Raw genomic sequence first — 19,319 nt, forward strand, 5'->3', positions numbered from 1 at the left:
TATAAATTACACTAACAGTCTTCATTAACTTAAAAAGTGATTCAAAATCCAAAGTAATCCAGAAGTTATAATTTTCTCTCAAATATAAAATATATTCTCATTTTATATACTGCTTATCTTTTCCAAGTTAAAAAAAATGTGAAAAGGGATTTTATTTCACACAATAAGAAATCAGAGCTAATATTTAGGAATAATACTTAGGTTTCCTTCAAATTGATACTGAATATAGTCTTTTATCAGCTAGGCAGTTTACACTTATCTTGGACTCATTAATTTCTAACTTGTCTAGTTTTTTTTAAATAAATATGTTCCTTTGAATACAATCATCTCACTCCTTAAAGAAGCTGGAAAGAAGATTAAGGAACCCAGAAGACACAGTTGGAGACTGTCAAGAGGTATGAGCAACAGGATCGCTGACAGAATGGAGAAGCAGATGTCTTCTAAAGCTGCGTTCCATGAGCCCTAGTGCAGACACAGCTCATCTTGAGCCTAAGATCCAGTGTAGACACATCTGCCCAAAATGCCTTTCTCCGGTTGAGAAAGAATTGGAAATGCTAAAGCATAGGAGAACACTCTTTGCTGTTTATGGCTAGTTTAACTAGAAACCTTAATATCATTTCTAGTCCTGAAAGTCTATTATTCTACATAACACACCTTTAAAACAGGTATATGTTATCACTTCATACCCATTAGGATGCTACTAGAGAAAAACAAACAGAAAATAACTGTTGGCAAGGAGGTGGGGAAACCTAACCCTTGTGCACTCGGGAGGCACATGACAGAGTGCTACTGGCTGCGGAAAACAATATGGTGGTTCCTCATAAAATTACACAAAGAATTACCAAATGATCCAACAACTCCACTTCTGAATATTTCCCAAAAGAATGGAAAGCAAGGGCTCAAACAGGTATCTAGACACTCACATTCATGGCAGTATTACTCACAAGAGCCAAAAGGTGAAAGCAGCCCAAGTGTATATCAACGGATGAATGGATTTTTAAAATGTGGTATTTACATACAATGGCATATTATTCAGCCTTAAAAAGGAAGGAAATGCTGACACATTCTACAACATAGGTGGACCTTGAAGACTGTGTAAGGGAAATGAGCCAGACAAAAGGACAAATACTGCATGACAGCACTTACATGAAGTTCCTAGAGCAGTCAAGTTCATAGAGACAGAAAGCAGAATGGTGGTTGCCAGAAGCTTGAGGGAGGGGGAGCGGAGAGTTTAAAGGGTGCAGAGTTTCAGTTTGGGATGATGGAAAAGTTCTGGAGGTGGGGGGCGGGGGGGGGGGTGATAGTTCCATAACTTGAATGTACTTAATGCCACTGAATTGTATGTTAAAATGGTTTAAATGGTAAGCTTTATGTTATGTATATTTTATCAAAATTTTTTAAAGTATACAAGCCATAATACCCTCCTTATAAGCGGTAAGGCCCATGTTCTCATCCAGACGCAAACTTAAGAAATGCTCATTTCCCATTTCCCAGTGTGCCCTGCCCATGAAGGAGGAATGAGCTGAGGCAGGAAGCTGGTCGCAATATTAGTCCCACTAAATCAACAGAGAGAAGCCAAAGCACAATGTAAGTCCAGAGCGGCTGGCAGAGGCAGGCTAGGGGCGAGAAGGCAAAGAGCTGAGGCCGGAAAGGCAGAGCACAGCCACAAGAAAAAGGAAGCACAGACAGCAGGAGAGATCAGCAAAGGGAATTACCCCAAGATAAGGAGAGAGAAGGGAGCAGGGGAAAGGGAAAGGAGAACTGCAAGCGGGCAGAGGATTCATTCAAGAGCAGAGCCTGCTCAAGTGGGAGAAAGGTAACTGCCTCCCACTGAGGTAGCCATTTGTATCTAAAGAAGCAAGAAAGCTGGTGAAGCCTATAAAAAGTTAAGAGAAAAAATATTGTCCTGTGACAGAATACTCAGAGGCCTCTATCCAGAGAACTACTGCCACTTTTTTCATTTGTTTTTGTTTTGTCTTTTACAAGAAGAGGTGGTTTGTTTGTTTAACAATAATTTCAATCTGGACCTAACCTTTTTATCTGTATCAAACACTGGCCTGCCAAGACTGAGTTAAAGATATTCTATGGCACAGGGGTTAAGAGTACAAGCTTGAAGCCAGATGGGCCTGAATTTGAATTCTGGCATTAGGACCTGAGGCAATCTGCATAAAAATTTGTCTCATCGCCAGACCTGCAAAATGGAAGATAACAATCCTTACCTCACGGGATTGCTGCAAGAGTCAAATAGGTTAAAATATGAAATCACTTAGAACAGTGCCTGGCCTACACTAATCACTATAAAAGTATTAGCTACTATGGCTATTAGTCACTATAAAGCTATTGTCCTCTGCATCTAGAACATAAGCTCCAAGAAAGTTGGGATCTTGTCTGTTTGGTTCAATTCTGAAGCCCCAGAGGCCTGACATAACAAGTATTAGATGAATAATAAAAAGTTGTTGAATAATATAAACTTCATACCAGCAACACAGAAGCCCAAAGGAAGAGCACTACTGACAACTAAAATCTCTGTAACACTTTGGCTTCAAAGTTTAGAGTTCTAGAGGGATTTTACATACCTTAGCTCAAGTGATTTACTGGAGCTGCTATCTCCACCATACAGACCAGCTAAGACTCAGAGGACTTAGGTGATTGGCCCAAAAACAAAGACTGAAGCAGCATAGGAATCCTGGAAGTAAATCCTACTTCTGTTCACTCTGGACCCCACCCCGGAAAGCTTGAAACATTCCCTACCAAACTGTTCAACTCTCCTTACCTGCAAACACACAAAGTTTAAAGTCACCAGAACATTTTCTCCCAGTTGCTTCAATATAGTTGATGGGAAGGGAGAAACAGATGAAACAACATTAATAACCACTGAAGTTGGACAATGGGTCAGTGGGATTGATTGTAGTCTTTTTTCCACTTCTTGTCCAAAAGTTTCCATAATTAAAAAAATAATTAATAATAAGGACCTCACTTCCCGAACATAAACTCTCACTTCCAACTTTCTATTGAGCACACCTAGGTGTGAGGAAAACACCACAGCTGAGAACCTGCAGCACTTCTCAGTCTGAAGAAGGGAAAAGAGAGCTTTTCCAGGGAATCAGGAAGCTTGTCTCAGCTCTGCTTTAACCTCACCCATCTGTCTAACCCCTCTGAGCCCCAAACTTCCTCATCAGTTCCCTAAAGGATTAAAATTCTGATTTCAACTTTCTACTAGTTCCTTAATCTCAACACAAAACCCAGCTCATCTTTCTCTATTCTAAGACTCTGAGACCCGTTCTTCCTCCCAGCTTCTCTATTCCTGATGCCCCATTCTGCCAGCCACCCAACCATAAAAACTTCATCATCTCTGACTTGAGACAGAACTGACTGTTCCCTTACCCTTCGAATCAGTCACCAAATCTTTCTGTTCAGCCTCCAAAATCTCTCTTGAATCCATCGCCTGCTTTCCATTCCAAGGCCACCACTTCAGTCCAGGCTCTCATCACCCCTCACTTGGATTATTACCATGAACCGAACTAAAGTCCCTGTGTCTAGTTTCTCCACACTACCAATCCATCACACTGACCCTCAGTCTGACATTTAAGATCCTCCAAAACCCAGTCCTGACCACTTGGCAGCCTCGCCTTCCACTATGTTCCTTTATATATCCCAGGGTCCAGGTAATTTGGATATGCAGGTTCTTGACACCCTCCACATTTCCAACACCACCCCAGCCTTTGCTCAAGCTGTCCTTCCCTCCGAAGGCTCTCTTCTGTCTGTGGCTTCTGATCGGCACAGTGGAACAATTTAAATGCCACCTCTTCAGTTGAAGTGTTCTTCCACGTCCCCAAGGGGGCAGTGTCACTCCCTCCACTTACCCCCTAAGCACTTTTGTCTGAACCCCTTTTATAGCACCCACCCAATTCCTATCAGTCCTTCCATTTCTGTGGTGCTCCTACTCTCCCTACTCGATGGCTCCTTCCTTGCCTGTGGGAATGTTTTATTCATCTTGTAACCCTCGGAACAGAGCTGCTGAAGGAGAGCGGTACATGTCACGAGCGAGTTAAAGGAGAGCGGTACACGCCACAAGTGAGTTAAAGATGTTCTAGTCCTCGACCCCCTCAGCCCTCCAGGCAACCACAAAAGGCCCTCAGCAGCGGGACTTCCCAACTGGCCAAACCTCAAGCATTCTCAAGCAGCCTCCTCTTTCAAGCAGGCAGACACCACGATGATAACCTGAGAAGCACTCAGAGGACACAGCAGCACGTGGTACACAGTGGATGCCCGATAAATATTTGCAAAATTGAATAAAATAGCCAAGAATATGAACAAACAATTCAACATGAAGAGATTCAAAGATAAAATTTTTTTAAAAAAGATAAAATTCAACATTATAGAAAAAAGAAATGCAAGTACCACTTTACACTATTAAATAAGCAAAGCTTTTAGGGGAAAAACGTACTTCTGTCCAGTTATCGTGAAACAGAAATATTCATGTATCTGTTAGTAATACAAACTGGTAAAATATTCTTGAAAAACAGTATGGCAAGCCATAAAACATTCATACTACGTCAACAATAATGTACTCAAAAGTTTATTCTAGAGATATAATTAGAAAAAATACAGTAATATCTACAATAATGTAGATTAAAGTATTAACTGAAAACCAGTCAGCAACATAAATACCTAACATAAAAAGATTTAGGTAAAGTATGACTTGATGAAATATTTTTCAGCCTTACAAAATGTAATCATGTAAGTTAAAATAGTGACACCTTTAACATGGAAATGTTTCATGATCTAGTAAGTAGAAAAAATTCCAAACTTTATGTATCAAAATCTAAAATCAGCAAAGTATATTTTAATAGAATGCCAAAGAGAAAATCAACTATTTTAGTGTAACAACCCAAATTTTAACTATTTAATATCAACTTTTAAATTACCTCATAATTTAAGGAAGTTGCTCCACACTGAGGAAACAGCAGGGTTCCAGGATACAAGCTTGATACAGTCTCAAGGAGAGGCCCACCCGTCCCTTGTACTGCTCACTCTGGCCTGAGCCGAAAGCTCTCCTGCACTCCTTATCATGATGACCTATGATGACCCAGCCCCAACCAACCACCTCAACTGGCCTTCCAATTATCCCCAGGAACCTGTGGGGGATGAATCGTGCAAAACAAGCACATACTCAAGAAACAAAGAATCCCTACAACCAGGTATTATTTTAGCAATCAGCAAGTAGCCAAGCCCAAATTTAATGATAAATCCTAAAAGTATAGAGTACTGTCACATTAAAGTCTCTGGGATTCTCAAGGAACTTGCTGACTCGGGGGTGTTGAGTCACAATTAAAACGCAGCACGGACTCGTGTACCAATGAAAGAACTAGGGCTAAGAGACCCTGGTATAGTTAAAAAGGGGAGAAAATGTTATTTTAACTGCACAGAACAGAAAACTAAAAACTTCAGCTTAAAGGAAATGGGTAAAAAGTAGCTGGCAATGTCTTGCAAATCTTACCCAGCCAGAGTCCAAAAGGCAGGATGGCAAGTCATTTTGTTAACACATGAAGCTTTCTAGAGCTAGTGATGTCTAACAAAAGACTAGTATTGAAAATACATCAAAAAATCATTTTAGCACTGATGCCCCACAAGGACAATATTAAAACAGCCTTCTAAGTGTTTTTCTGTAGTATTACCATTTTCTAAGTTTGATAATGAAAGATCAAAGTATTATAATGGACCAAGAAGATAAATTACTGTGCAATAACAAGTATTTCTTTATTTAGCAGAGCATTTCAGCAAAAGATAAATAACTTAAAGGACTATTACAACCACTGTGTGAAGGGAACACAACAATTAGGAAAAAGGTTTAAACTTTTGTTTCTACTGATATGTTCTCGATATCTAGATCCTCAAAAAATGCAGATACATACAGTCATTCATAACAATATACACATAGCAGATAACAAGAAAAACAAACAATTCGATAGTTAACCAAGTTCATCAGAGCATAGGGTGATTACCACTCAAGAATGTTGACACACAAACTGAAGGACCTCTCCAGTTCCAATCATGCTGTTAGGTTGAGCCCCTGTGCAGTTACTCATTCAGAACTGAAGTGGAAGATTAACCTACCCTCACTTCTCTTCAAACAAACTGACAAAGCAGCAGGCAGTGTCTGCAGAGGCTGTTCGGCATCATCCAGTCCATTCCAGAAGCAGCCATTTCACTCAGGACCCACATCTTCAGGTCACCACTCTCCCACCCTGTCCCACCTCATACTTTCTGGCCAAGAACTCTCATCTAGATGAAGTATCCCTTGTCTCTTTCTCACACATTACCAGGCCCCTATTTTCTAAATAAGGCTCTCCTAAATTGTACTCACCTGCAGTTCACTGCACTGGGTATCACCCAAATAGCCCATCAGAGCTCTTTATAATTTCTGAAAGAGAGAGAAGAGAGCTTTTAAATAAATAGAAAATACCATTGCTGATACATGAGTTCTGAAGCATTTGTATCCAGTATTCACAGCATATGGTCTTTTGGTCCACAGTATTTCAATAATATGTAGCATAACCAGCTAGGACCAAGAGTCCTGAGATAAGAGTCCAGAGATAAGTTTGGTTTAATGTTGCTACTACTTAGCTATGTGACCTTGGACAAGTCATCTGACTTCTCCAGGCCTAAAAGTCCCTGTCTAGAAAATACAGACAGACTAGACAGAAGTAGCAGAGCACATTACAGTGGGAAGAGCACGGGCTTTCCAAGGCAGAACACAGCACCACTACTTACCAGCCTCGTGACACTGTTAGTTAGTTCATGGTTGGTCTAAATTTCCTCCTTTGCAAAACGTAAGTAACAACAATCATCTTGGAGTTGTTATAAGAATTAAAGGAGAGGTAATGAGTTATAAAAAGCCAATCGTAAGGAGACTGTGCAGCATATCATACAATTCCAGAGATGGTAATTATCACCATTACCTCAGGCCTAAAGTTAGACGCCTTCAATTCACAAATATTTCCTTAAAATATCCACAAATCAACAACTTTACTAATCTGACAATGGAATTACCTGTTGGAGTGTTTCATTAACAATTAAATTACAGTTATCTTCAAGTGATGGTAGTTTAAGATTATCAATATTACTTAGCATCACAAGAAATAAGAGTGGAATTGTGTCTGCACGACACCTGAACTGGTTCAGGGGCCATGCCTTCCCTACTTATCTGCTTTCCCTGCTACCAATACACCTCAGCAACAGAGAGATCTCCCAAAAGCCAAATGACACCCAACTGTTTTCTATAGTCCGCTCAGGGGGACATGACTAAAGGTGGAGGAAGGAGAACAGAGGTTTCCCTTTTACTCGTTTTTACTTCACACACTTAAGTCCTGTTCAAATGTGCTTACCACAGCATGCATCAGTTTTGCATAAAAATAAATGAATAAAAATTAAAATTTTAAACTGTATTAGTTACACATATTGCCTACTGATAGGAAGCTCACCTTACAAGACTATTTTTCACAAGAACTTCCACAAAAGAGAGCAAAAAGGCAAATTCAGATGTGCCTAGAACACCTTAAACGGGGCACAAGAATAACAAAAATCACAAACGTTCACACTTCAGAATGGTTCAGTCAAAAAATATGCTGTGCACTCTCTGAAGAACCTATGGCAAATCAATCAGTTCTGGTTTTCTGTGTGTTTATTTTTGTTCAAAAGCAAGATGAATATACAAACTCTGGTTTTACAAAACAACTTGCTGCTCTTGGAAAAAACTGACCCAGAACAACAGACACAAGTAAACAAGTTGTTAGGACTGTCTGGTAGTATGTGGAAAAACTTTCAATTTGTTTTAAACAACTGATAGCTTTTACAAAATTATTACACACAGATTAAAAGTATTCATGTTACATCTACAATACTATTTTTTTAAAGTAACATTAAATCTATTAAATTCAGGATTACTCAAAAGTATTACCCAGCCACCCTTGAAGTGACAGACCACTGTGTTCTAAGCTCCTTCTAGCCAACGCTACAGAAATAATCCTGACTACACCCATCAATTTAAATGAATGTAGGGTGGCATGGCCACACTCTCCATATATGTCATAGTTCTCGCCTAGAAAACATTTCAAAATATTACTTAGAAATCAAATTATATTTGCATGTACACTTATCTACATTTATGAAAATAAAGAACCAGCACAATTTGCTGATAATTTTTAAGTAGCCTCTCCCCCTCTCTTGTGAGTTGATAAACTTGGCCCTAAATCTTCTATGCATTTGAAACAATAGCCAAAGGACCTTTATGTCTTGTGCTGGGCATGTATTTGGACCTTAAATACAGTCTGACAGACAATTATAGACTAATTTGCATTTAATATTAATACCAAGCCTACTTCTTAAACAGAAAACAAAAATGCATGTATAAGTCCTGGTCTACTTATTTGTAGGTCCCTCTGCAATTTATTCTTAGCCTTTCATGAACATGCTGTATATTTTTAAACTGCACAAGGCCCTTTGCAAGTAGGAATGATTTCTTCTGTTGTTGGCAATCACTCCCCTCTCCAGTAATATACTGGACACTCCATGAATGTATAAGGACTTTAAAACAATGCAGATTAAATATTTATGGTATCAGAAAATGAAACCTCTTGCTAACAATTGCAAAAGTTTACCAGCTGATAGAGAGGTACTTACTGGCTCCCAAAAACTATAGCCTTACCTAAAAATAGTGTCCTAGCTTCCCAGCCAAAAGGACAGACTAAAAAAGCTATGTCTTTATTGAGCTCAAAGACACAGACTTCTACTTCACCACAGCCTTCAATACTATGGTATTTCCCATTTTAAAAGACTGTGTGAAACAACTTGTTTGGTAGCCAACCACTAACTTCACTTTGAAGTGAATACTAACACTTCACATGGTCCACATGTGTGAAAATTGTGGAAAATGTCTTGACACAATTCAGGCCAAGCAGCACTAGCCACTCAAGATTACCTGTTTCTAAATATTAAATTTTAGACTACAAACAAGCATCTCCATAAGCCAAAAAGCAGATCACTGGTTCCTTTCCATAAAGTAACCGGCAAATTAAAAATAAAAGTAAAATAAAAAAGATCAAAGGTTCAGATTGGGAACTCTAAGGCAAGAACATGCCTCCATCTGTAAGCTGAAAATAAATAAATTTAAAAATCCACATTTGCTCTTCCAAGAATAAAAATAAATGTAATACACACAAGCACTGCTGAGTTTCAAACACAAGCAAATGTGGTATGTGCACTCACAAAAGGATCCTGGTTTATGTCCACCTTCCTTACCCAGTTTTGTTGTTGTTTTTTAAAGGCAAAATGTCAATTGTATGTCTCAATCTGGAAAAAAATAAAGCACAGCTTATTCTTCTTAAACAGATGTTGTGATAGATATGAGAAAGTCTGAGATGATTTCAAAATCCAAATGCTACCCAGATAATGTTAAAAACAAAACAAAAACAAAAACAAAAAAAACCCCTGCAGTAGCCAATCAATCTATCACAATAACTTAATTTACTCGATAAACCACAGTAAAATGTTTAAAGTCCAGAAAAATGCTTATAAAAAAATGTAAAATTAGTGAACTTTTCTCCCTTTCCTCAGTACTGAATACCACCGACTTTTTCCTAACACTACATCAATGTCCTTTACACCCAAAGCATTAGAAGTTTCATTAAATAAAGCAACACTCTGATTTCACACACCACATGTGAGCAGGAAATAATGACAAACCAGTCTTATCCCTAATAAGCTAAACAAAACTCAACACTGCTGTTTTTATTTCAAAACAGCTATGAGAGAGACAAGTACTATTCCATTTTTCAGAAAACAAAAGCAGGAGTGACTGATCTGCCTAAAATAATTCTCTTCAATGGAAAGGGTGTACTTTCCAAGAGTCCCACAAACTGTGGACACACAAAATCCACAGGCACAGCCACGGGCATTCCACGTAGAGTAAGTGATGCACACCAAAACACAGATCAAATTAAGGCATGCAATTAAAGTTGCACAAGGAAATTTAAATAGGCAAACTATAATTACCCCTGGTGGAGATACTGATCAAGGATAGCTGCACATATTTGGCTCTGGGTAAGCTCCACTATGGCTGAGTACTGTTGGATTCCAGCCACTGAAAAGTTTGGTACATTTGACACATTTTTTTCTTTCTAAATCTAGCCCTACACCCATCTAGCCTATACACCCATCTGACTGAATGTTACTTGGAAAATAAAGACGGACCCATCAAATTACTGAGTCTCAGCCTCGGCCTTACGAGTTGATTAACATGAAGAAGGGGGAAAGGTAAATCATTTTTAACTGCAGTCTCACCTTAACACATCTCACCAGCACTGGAGTTCTTTAGTGATCAACTACTTCATCCGGTTCCTGAGGCAAACAGAAAAGTAAAATGTGTCTATACACCACCAGCCACACAGTCGGGATCAGCAGCAAACATTTTTATCGGCCTCGAGTGAAAGGGCATCTGAATTCCAAACGGAAAAAGTTACCAAAATGGTACCGTATGAAGCCTGCAAAGGAGTCTCACTTCAAAACAAAAATTCCTGTGTGATGGAGAGATTACAAAATGTTCTTTAAAATCCACAACATAAAAAGTCATCTCTTTCAGCACTGACCTTACTTTCAAAAAAAAAAAAGAAGAAGAAGAAGAAATGAAGGAGAAGAAACCCCATTAACAGGAGTTTAAGAGAGAGTAAAATTAACAACAAACTAGCCAGGACAGCTCCCCCTCCCCCGCCCCGCCCAGGAATCCACTGTCTCGGGAGTTACACATATTCTATTAATGATTTGCCTGAAAAGTGTAAGTCGTGAAGGGGAAGGAATAACAATTTTGAGTTTCAAACAAGCCCTGCGGAACCCAAACCCAGAAGAATCGGAAGACCCCGGCTCCCGGCCCTACCTGCGGGACCCTCAGCAAAGGGGAGGGCGCGGAAGCCTCAAACAATTTGGGCGGAGAGGAATCAAAGTCCCCGAGCCCTAGACAAGGGGCGTCTTAAAGGACTCTCCAGGAAAGGACAGTCTGTTTTTATTTTTTGTGGATGTGCTGGTGGCCCAAAGAGAAATGCCGAGGAGGGGGCGGGGAAAGGGGGGGGGGAGAAGAAAGTGAAGCTCAGGCAACAGCCCCGGGCGGAAGAGGGAGGGGGCGCGCCCCTGACCCACTTTTTCCCCGACGCCCACCCTCGGGCCCCCGCCCCACCCGGATGGAAGTCCGAGCCCCGCGGGGCGAACCAGCGGGGCGTGGGAGGCCCGCACGCTCCCCACCCCCAGCCGCGACCCGGAGGGAAGCGTGCGGGGAGAGGCTCGACTCCCCCTCGCGGAGCGCCCGGGGCTCGGGGGACCTCCCGCCGGCTCGCGGCCCGGGTCTGCAAGGCCCCGCCGCCGCCCCGGCCCAGGGCGCCGCGGCCCCCAGCGGAGGGGAAGGGGACCGAGGAGGGGGAAGAAGCTGTAAACAGCCCCAGCGTCCGGGCCTCGCCTCGAAGAGCCCCGCTTCTCGGGCCCGGCCGCGGGCCGCCAGGGCCCTCCGTGCGCCCCGGGGCCGGCCCGCCCTGGGCCCAGGGGACCGGAGGGGAGTCCTGTCCCCTTCCCCGAGGCCTCCCGCACCTCACGGAACGGTCCCAGCAGCAGAGAAGGGGGAAGTCAGGACTTACCTGTCATTACTTTCTACGCCATCTTGGATCCACTTGTCAACGTCCCCACAAAGCATTATGGGTAAGAAAGAGCCTTTAAAGTGACTCCCCCCTCGGCCCCCGACTCCCGCCTCCGCCGCCGGCGCCGCCCCTCGGGCCGCACCTCCCGCGCGGAAAGTTGCCCCGGGTGGCGGGCCGGCCCGGGCGCCTTCGGCCTGGCCCCCTTCCCTCCCGTGGATCGTTTGCTTTTAAAAGTCACCCTCATTTTTTATTTATTTTTTTTTTAAATCCTGGCTTGGGGTTTTTCTCTACTCCTGCCCCTGGCCTCCCTTCCCCCTACCCCTCGTCTCCACGCCGGTTCCCGTCGCCCCGCCGCCCTCCTGCCCTGGCAGACACCCCGCGTCTGCATTTAATCAGCCCGAGGTTTCCCCGTCGCTGGCAGCAAAGAGTTGCTCATTGATTTATTTATGCGCATTATGTGTCTGCTATTGCTCCAGATCTTCGGTGCCCGGCGGCGGGCTCCTGCGGGTGACCCGCCTCCCGCTCCGGGCCGCCGGGGGTCGCCTTCGGGGCCCGGCGACCCTGCAGACCAGCCGACCCTCTGACTCCCGCATCCGTGGACCGAAAAGCGCCTCTGTCCTGACAAACCCATCCGGAGCCGTCGGGCTCCGGGATCTGGCGACACGGTGTCCCCGAGTCAACCATCGTCGAGGCGCGTTTGGGGAGGGGGATGGGAGAAATCATAAACAAAATGCAACTTTTAACCCTGTTTCCTCTCCCGCCTGCTGGCTCCTCCCCTCGGCCCGTTAGGTGATGCACGACCCTCTAGGTAAGGGACCCCTCCCCGCGGAATGTGGGCTCCACCGAATCCACACTTTCACCGCCCCGGGTGCGTGCAGATCGTGACTTCCCGGGGCAGGTAACTCGGGGCGCGGGCTGCAGGCTGCGGCTGGGGCGCAGAGGCCCGCCAGGACTCGCCCGAGGGACCCGCGAGGGTCCGGAGCTGGAAGGAGGGTGTGTCCGCCGGGGTCCCCTGGCGAGTCCCGGCGGGGTGACGAGCCCCCGCGGCCCGGCCCGGGGAAGACTGCGGGCACCACCCCCGCCCCGGGGCTGTGGAGGGGCGCACGGAGGCGCCGCGCCGCGCTCCGGGGCGCTGGAAGTAGGGGGCGCTGGGACGCCGGCGGGGACGCGGGCGTGCGACCCCGCCGCCGGGGCCTCTGCTGGGGCCGGCGGGCTTTGCGGGGGAGCCGAGCCACCGCCTCCCATTGCGCCGCGCGCCCTGGCCCGCTCGCCCCTCGCCCCGGGCGCCCGTCGGTCCCTCCCCTCGCTCTCCGACGTCCCTGCGCCTCTGGTCTATGTTCTGGTTCTGCAGACTTTGGGGGCCTGCTCCGGTTGCTTCCCCGCCCCCCGCCCCCCACCCCCCCCCCAACAAGCAAATTTTTAGAGGTGTCCAAGGGAAAAATGCTCCAGGACATCAGTGGTTGCGAAACTGCACTCGGTCCAAAATGCTGTTGAACGACTGCAATCAGAGGAACGCGGGCACTGACCACCCTCCCCGGGTGTGAGGGCCGGGCCGCGGCCCCCAGGGTTCTGAGCTCCCCCGGACCCTTCCAGAAGCCTCTCTCGAGGAACCTGGTCGGCCGCTGACTCGAGCCCTGCCCCCGGGGAGCTAAAAACTGCACCAGGCAATCGTCCCTGCCAGCTGGGGAGGGTGAGTATAGGCTCATTAAGGCATTGGCCCCGGGTCAGCCGCGAGCGAAGGAGCGAGGTGGTGAGTCACTCCGGGCCGGGAAGGTGGCGTGCCGGGGAGGGACCTCCCCTGAGTCACCCGCTTTCTCTGCGCTCGCAGGGAGCTGGGAGACCGCCTGCAGCCTGGAGCCGGTTCGGAGTCGCCCCAGCGCGGGCCCCCGGGCCCGCGGGCCGGGGAGCCGGGGCGCAGCCTCCCGGCTTAGGGGAGGCTCCAAAGGCTCCTCTTTGCGGGGTGCCCCGGTGGCTCCTTTTCAGTTCCCCTTCAGCCACAACCGTGTGCTCTGATTTAACGGTGGCTCGGTGTTTACACGACACCTCTAGGTGTGTGGTCCGTTTCCTACAGTGGAACGCTAAGTACGCTGAAGGCAAGGACGCTCCCTCCCAAGCCTTTCTTTAAGCAGGTCCCTTTCTTTGCCTACAGGCCTTGACCCAAAGACGTGTGTAATGTATGTGCCTGCCTGACCCACTCAGCCCCTCCTGGGCGCATCCTGGTCCTGATACCACGCAGTTGCCTGAGCTAGAAAGCTTCCCCTTCTCCAGGCCTCCACTCTGCCCCCTACAGTCCTTTCTCCTTCTGACCAACCCAGTGACATTTGTGAGGTTAATGGATGGATCCCATGCCTCCTCTGCTTAACCCCACCAAATGTGTCCCCACCACACTAAGAATGAAACCCAAATTCTTAACCATGGCCACAAGCTCCTGCGGGAGGTGGCTCCCACCTCCCCTTCCTCACTGCCACCCCGCACTGGCCTGCTCTCTTCCCCTGCAGCACCCCAAGCGTCCTTCCAGAGGGAACTTGCCTTGTTCCCCAGCACTCAGTTCTCAGCTCAAATGTCACCTCCTCAAAGAAGACTTTTGTGATCCCCTTAACCAAAGCAGGCCACTCTCTATTCTCTTAACCATGGGTTAGAAATTTTCTTGTTTATCAGTTTGTTGACTGTTTATTATCTGTCCCACCCACATTGGAGTATAAGCTCCGTAAGGGCCCTGACCCCTGTGGCTCAGTTGGTTGGAGCGTCCTCCTATGCACCGGAAGGTCACCGGTTGGATTCCGGGTCAGGGCACATACCTAGGTTGCGAGTCAGGACATGTACAGGAGGCCAGGGGGGAAAAAAGCTCCGTAAGGGCACAGGCCTTGTCTGGCTTGTTCACTCAGTGCCTGGACCAGGGCCTGACACCATATAGATGCTCAGCGAATATTTGTTGAATGAGTGACCATTCAGGGGTGATGATGAAAGAGGGAGCTGGAGAAGCCTAGGATGATCTGCTAAGGGCCCTGTCCTTCATCTCTTCAAATCAATTCAACTGTGCACAGCCAGACATGGACAGATAAGAATGGGGGGGGGGGCTAGCCAGTTCGGCTCAGTGGTTAGAGCGTCGGCCGGCAGACTGAAGGGTCCCAGGTTTGAGTCCGGCCAAGGGCATGTACCTGGGTTGCAGGCTGGGTCTCAGCTCCAATTGGGGCGCATGCAGGAGGCAACCAATCGATGTGTCTCTCTCATCAATGTTTCTCTTCCTCTCTCTCTCTCCCTTCCACTCTCTCTGAAAAGCAATGGGAAAAATATCCTCCGGTGAGGACTTGAAAAAAAGAACAGAGTTGGGGGAGAGGTCCGTTGGCCTACATTAATGCTCCCTCATTCCGATTCTGACCTGAAGAACACACAGCCCCAAATAATTCCTCAATCACTCCGCTTCCTCTTTTCTCCTTTCCCCTCCCTGTTCCCTTCATGGCCACACCTTCTTTTCTGCGCCAAGTGTCAATCCTTGGGTCTCTTCCTCAGATGTCTCAAGGCTTTTAAATACCATCTTTACCCTGAGTGAGGAAAACTCCAAACCTATAGCTCTAGCCAGTAGCTTTCTCCTGAGCTTCAGACTCCTGTCCAACAGCATCTCCACTCGGCTCTCTCACACACATCCCAAACTCAGCAGTGATTTTTTTTTTTAAATATAATCTTTATTGATTTAAGAGAGAGGAAGGGAGAGGGAGAGAGACAGAAACATCAATGATGAGAGTAACTGATCAGCTGCTTCCTGCATGCCCACAACGGGGGATCGAGCCCACAACCCGGGCATTTGCCCTGACCGGGAATCGAACCGCGATCTCCTGGATCCTAGGCCGATGCTCAACCGCTGAGCCACATCGGCCGGGCCAGGAGTGAATTTTTGATCTCGCCTATACACATGCTCCACCATGGTCTTCCTCAGTTTCGCTTATTAGCAGCTCCATCCCTAAAATTGCTCAGGCCACTTTCCCGCCTGTCTTTCTCTCAAACTCTACCTCCGGTCCACCTGCAGATCCTGGCTTGCCTTTAAAATACCCAGTGTCTGACCATGCCCCATCACCTCCATTGTGGCCACTCTGGTCCAATTCACTACAATCTCCTCCACTTTGCCCCATCCAGTAGATTCTCAACGTAGCTGCCAACACTGGTCTTGATACAGTTAAATCAAATCCTATCCCTCCTCTGCACATGGCTCTCTGATTTCCACTCACCTCATGCAGAGGAGAAACCGGAGTCCCACATGATCTGCCTCTTCTCATCTCTTTGACCTCAGCTCCCACCTCTCTCCCTCTGGCTCCTTTCGGCCGTAACGGGCTCTAGTAATACATCCCGACGGCTCACTCCTTCGCCTCTTGAAGCCTTCACTTACCTCGGTGAGTCCCTTCCTCATCATTCAGGTTAAAATGTCAATATTCCTCAGTACCCGTCCTGTATTTATTCCCCTGCTTTTTTGTTTTCCGTCCCATCTACCGCCTTCTAACATAATGGTAATATGTTTAGTCATTCGGTTTCCTGTTTCTCTCTCCACGTGGAGTGTCAGCTCGCTGATCACCAAAGCCCTGCGTTTGTTGCTGAGAATTAGATTTCCTAGCTGTGCCCTTGCATCTAGCTGGGGCCATGTGACTAGTTCTTGCGAATGAACTTAGAGCAAAAGTGTAATTCGGCCTGATTTTCACTGAGTGAGCATGTGGAAATCTGCCGGACCAAAAATACAGGCATTGGACTCTTAAGCTGATCGGAAAACAGACTCTTAGTCTCCTAACCCACTGAGAACTTGTGGTCTATTTGTTGTAGCATTTAGCACCTTAATTGCTACATCTTGGCTACTGTAGCCCACTGGCGTGGAAGCTCAATGAAGGCAGGGACTTACGTATGTTTTGTTCACTCTCGTGTCGATCCTCAGTGCCCAGAACAGAGTTTGGCCCCCAAAAAATTGGTGCTTAATAAACATTTGTTGAGTGAATGAATGAATTGCCTTTTCCATAACCATTCATGAAAATTAGTGAATGGCTGGCAAGGAAGGAATGCTAAGGAAGGATTCGTTCAAAAGTAGAAACTGAGTTTCTAGAAACTCACTGGCTACACGACTTTGGTGAAACTAAAGAGCTCCCTTGAATTTTGTTCTCCCCCATTTTCACCTTTCCTTCTCCCTCTCCCCAAGTCTCTGTGCCCCTCACACCCTCCTTCACGGTCCCTCGCCCCATCCCCCCTCCTTTGTCCTTCATGGATTTTCTTTTCTTTTTCTTCTCACTTAATCTAACAAGAATTCACTGCCTATTAATTTGAGTCCCTGTAAGTGCTCAGCCAAGATATCTCCTCTAAGTCACTTAATATAGTTGTGGGAGATAACGTGGGTTTAAAAAAGAAATATTAAATCCTTGGAACCTTACATCCCCCTTCTGCTTTAGCTCAACTTCATTTCTACTCGAGATACAGAAAAGAAGTGATGGTGGACCAGGTGACTCAGACTAATCCTCGCAGGAGGACAATTAAAACGAAATGGACAATATATTTTTCAAAACATCTACGGGAACACCTCTGGAAGGTTAACAAACATGAAAACCTACCAGGGGTGGACAGGACAGGGAGGTAATTATGAAATTTAGGGTCCTTGTGCCCTAGGACCCTGGGCTTTTTTTTTTTTTTAAATATATCTTTATTGATTTCAGAGAGAGGGAGGGACAGAGAAACATCAGTGATGAGAGTCGTCATTGATCAGCTGCCTCCTGCACGCCCCCGACTGGGGATCGAGCCCGCAATCCCGGCATGTGCCCTGACCGGGAATCGAGCCGTGATCTCCTGGATCCTAGGTCAATGCTCACCCACTGAGCCTTGCTAGGCCAGGCGGACCCTGGGCTTTTGACAACTTGAGTCAAGTGTAAGTATCACCTCACACCCATCAGGATAGCTATTATCCAAACAATAGAAAATAAGTGTTGGCAAGGATGTAGAGAAATCAGAGCCCTGCTCATTGCTAGTGGAAATGTAAAATGGTGCAGCCACTATAGAAAACTCTATGGCTGTTTCTCCAAAACTTAAACAGAATTACCATATGACCCAGCAATCCCACTTCCGAGTATACACCAAAAGAATTGAAAGCAAGGACTCGAACAGATATTGTACACACATGTTCACAGCAGCACTATTCACATAGCAAAGAGGTGGAAGCAGCCCAAGTGTCCATCAACAAATGAATGGATTAAAAAATATGGTATATCCTTACTGTGGAATATTAGTCAGCCTTGAAAAGGAAGGAAATGCTGACACAGGCTACTACGTGGATGAGACTGAGGACATTGTACTAAGTGAAATAGCCCATCACAGAAAACAAATTGCTGTATGATTCTATTTATATGAGGTACCTAGAGTAGTCAAATTCATAGCAAGTAGAAAGAAGGGTGGTTGCCAAGGGCTGGGAGGAGAGGAGAATGGGGAATTGTTACATGGGTATAGAGTTTTAAACTTTGCAAGGCCAAAAGAATTCTGGAGATCAATTGCAAAACAATGTGAATGTATTTAATACCACCCAACTGTACACTTAAAATGATTAAAGTGGAAATTCTATGTTATGTGTTTTTTACCACAATAAAAAACAAAAACATTTAATGGTTAAGATGTATGTTGTATGCATTTTAACACAGCTTTTAAAGTAAACACAAACATTTTGAAAGACAAACCGTGTAGAAATTAAAAGAAAGTAAGCTTTACAGCAAAAAGCATACCAGAAATAAAAAAGGACCGTTCATAATGAAAATATGCTTAATTTACCCAACAGATATAATGATTTTAAGTTCCATGTGCCTAATACACAGAGCCTCCAAATATATAAAGCAAAAAGTTGCAAGGAGATAGAGACAAATCTATAATTATAGCAGAAGATATTTTTTTATCAGTAACTGCTAGACCAAGCAGATGAAAAACTAGTAAGAAACAGATATGAACAACTGGATAAGCCCACTTTACCTAATAGATATATACAGGGTAGAACAAAAGTAGGTGTACAGCTGTTCGTATGGAAACTAATGCAATAATTAATAATACAAGAATAAACTGTATTTCCCATACTCACAACTGCAAGCCTACTTTTGCCCCACCTGTAGAGAGCACTGCACCCACAACTGCACGTCACAAATTCTTTTCAGGTGTACCTGGAATGTTTATGACAATGCTAGACAATATAGCAAGTCTCGGCAAATTTCGGGTGATCTAAGTCATACAGGGTGCATTCTCAGACAATGATGCCATTAAGCTAGAAAACAAGAAAAAAAATGTAGTTTTCAGCCAGGTAGGGACGTAGTTGCTGTTTCTTGCTAGTTTCTTTTAGGTTGTGCAAAGTGATTTTTTAAGTTGTACAACATGATGACTTAATATGTGGATACACTGTAAAATGATTACCACAATCAAGTTGCTTAATACATCCATCAGCTTACATAGTTACCCTTTTCATAGGGGAGGGGGGTGACAACTCTTCAAATCTGCTCCCTTAGCAATTTCAAGTGTGCAATACAGCATTGGTGACTATAGTCACCATGTCGTACGCTGGATCCCCAGAACTGGTCCCTTTCCACCGCTGTCCTGGTCAGACGCCCCTGTCTTGCATGTGCCTGGGTGTGGGCGCGCAGGCACCTC

At 45.3% G+C, this 19,319-nt stretch overlaps 1 protein-coding gene across 2 annotated transcripts in view; it reads right to left on the reverse strand.

Moving 5' to 3' along the window:
- HELZ (helicase with zinc finger) overlaps positions 1-11,742 on the reverse strand; it is a 113,733-nt gene extending 101,991 nt beyond the window's left edge. For both annotated transcript variants that reach the window (XM_081161529.1, XM_081161528.1), the window contains exons 1-3: positions 11,679-11,742; positions 10,342-10,398; positions 6,368-6,424 (exon numbers count right to left, since the gene is read on the reverse strand). The gene's annotated coding sequence lies outside the window, so the exon portion shown is untranslated. The remainder of the gene's footprint in view (positions 1-6,367; positions 6,425-10,341; positions 10,399-11,678) is intronic.
- Between the last annotated feature and the right edge of the window lie 7,577 nt (positions 11,743-19,319).

The sequence above is a fragment of the Miniopterus schreibersii genome (genome assembly GCF_964146895.1).
Source record: "Miniopterus schreibersii genome assembly, chromosome: 16".
In the NCBI taxonomy this organism is placed as follows: Eukaryota; Metazoa; Chordata; class Mammalia; order Chiroptera; family Miniopteridae; genus Miniopterus; species Miniopterus schreibersii.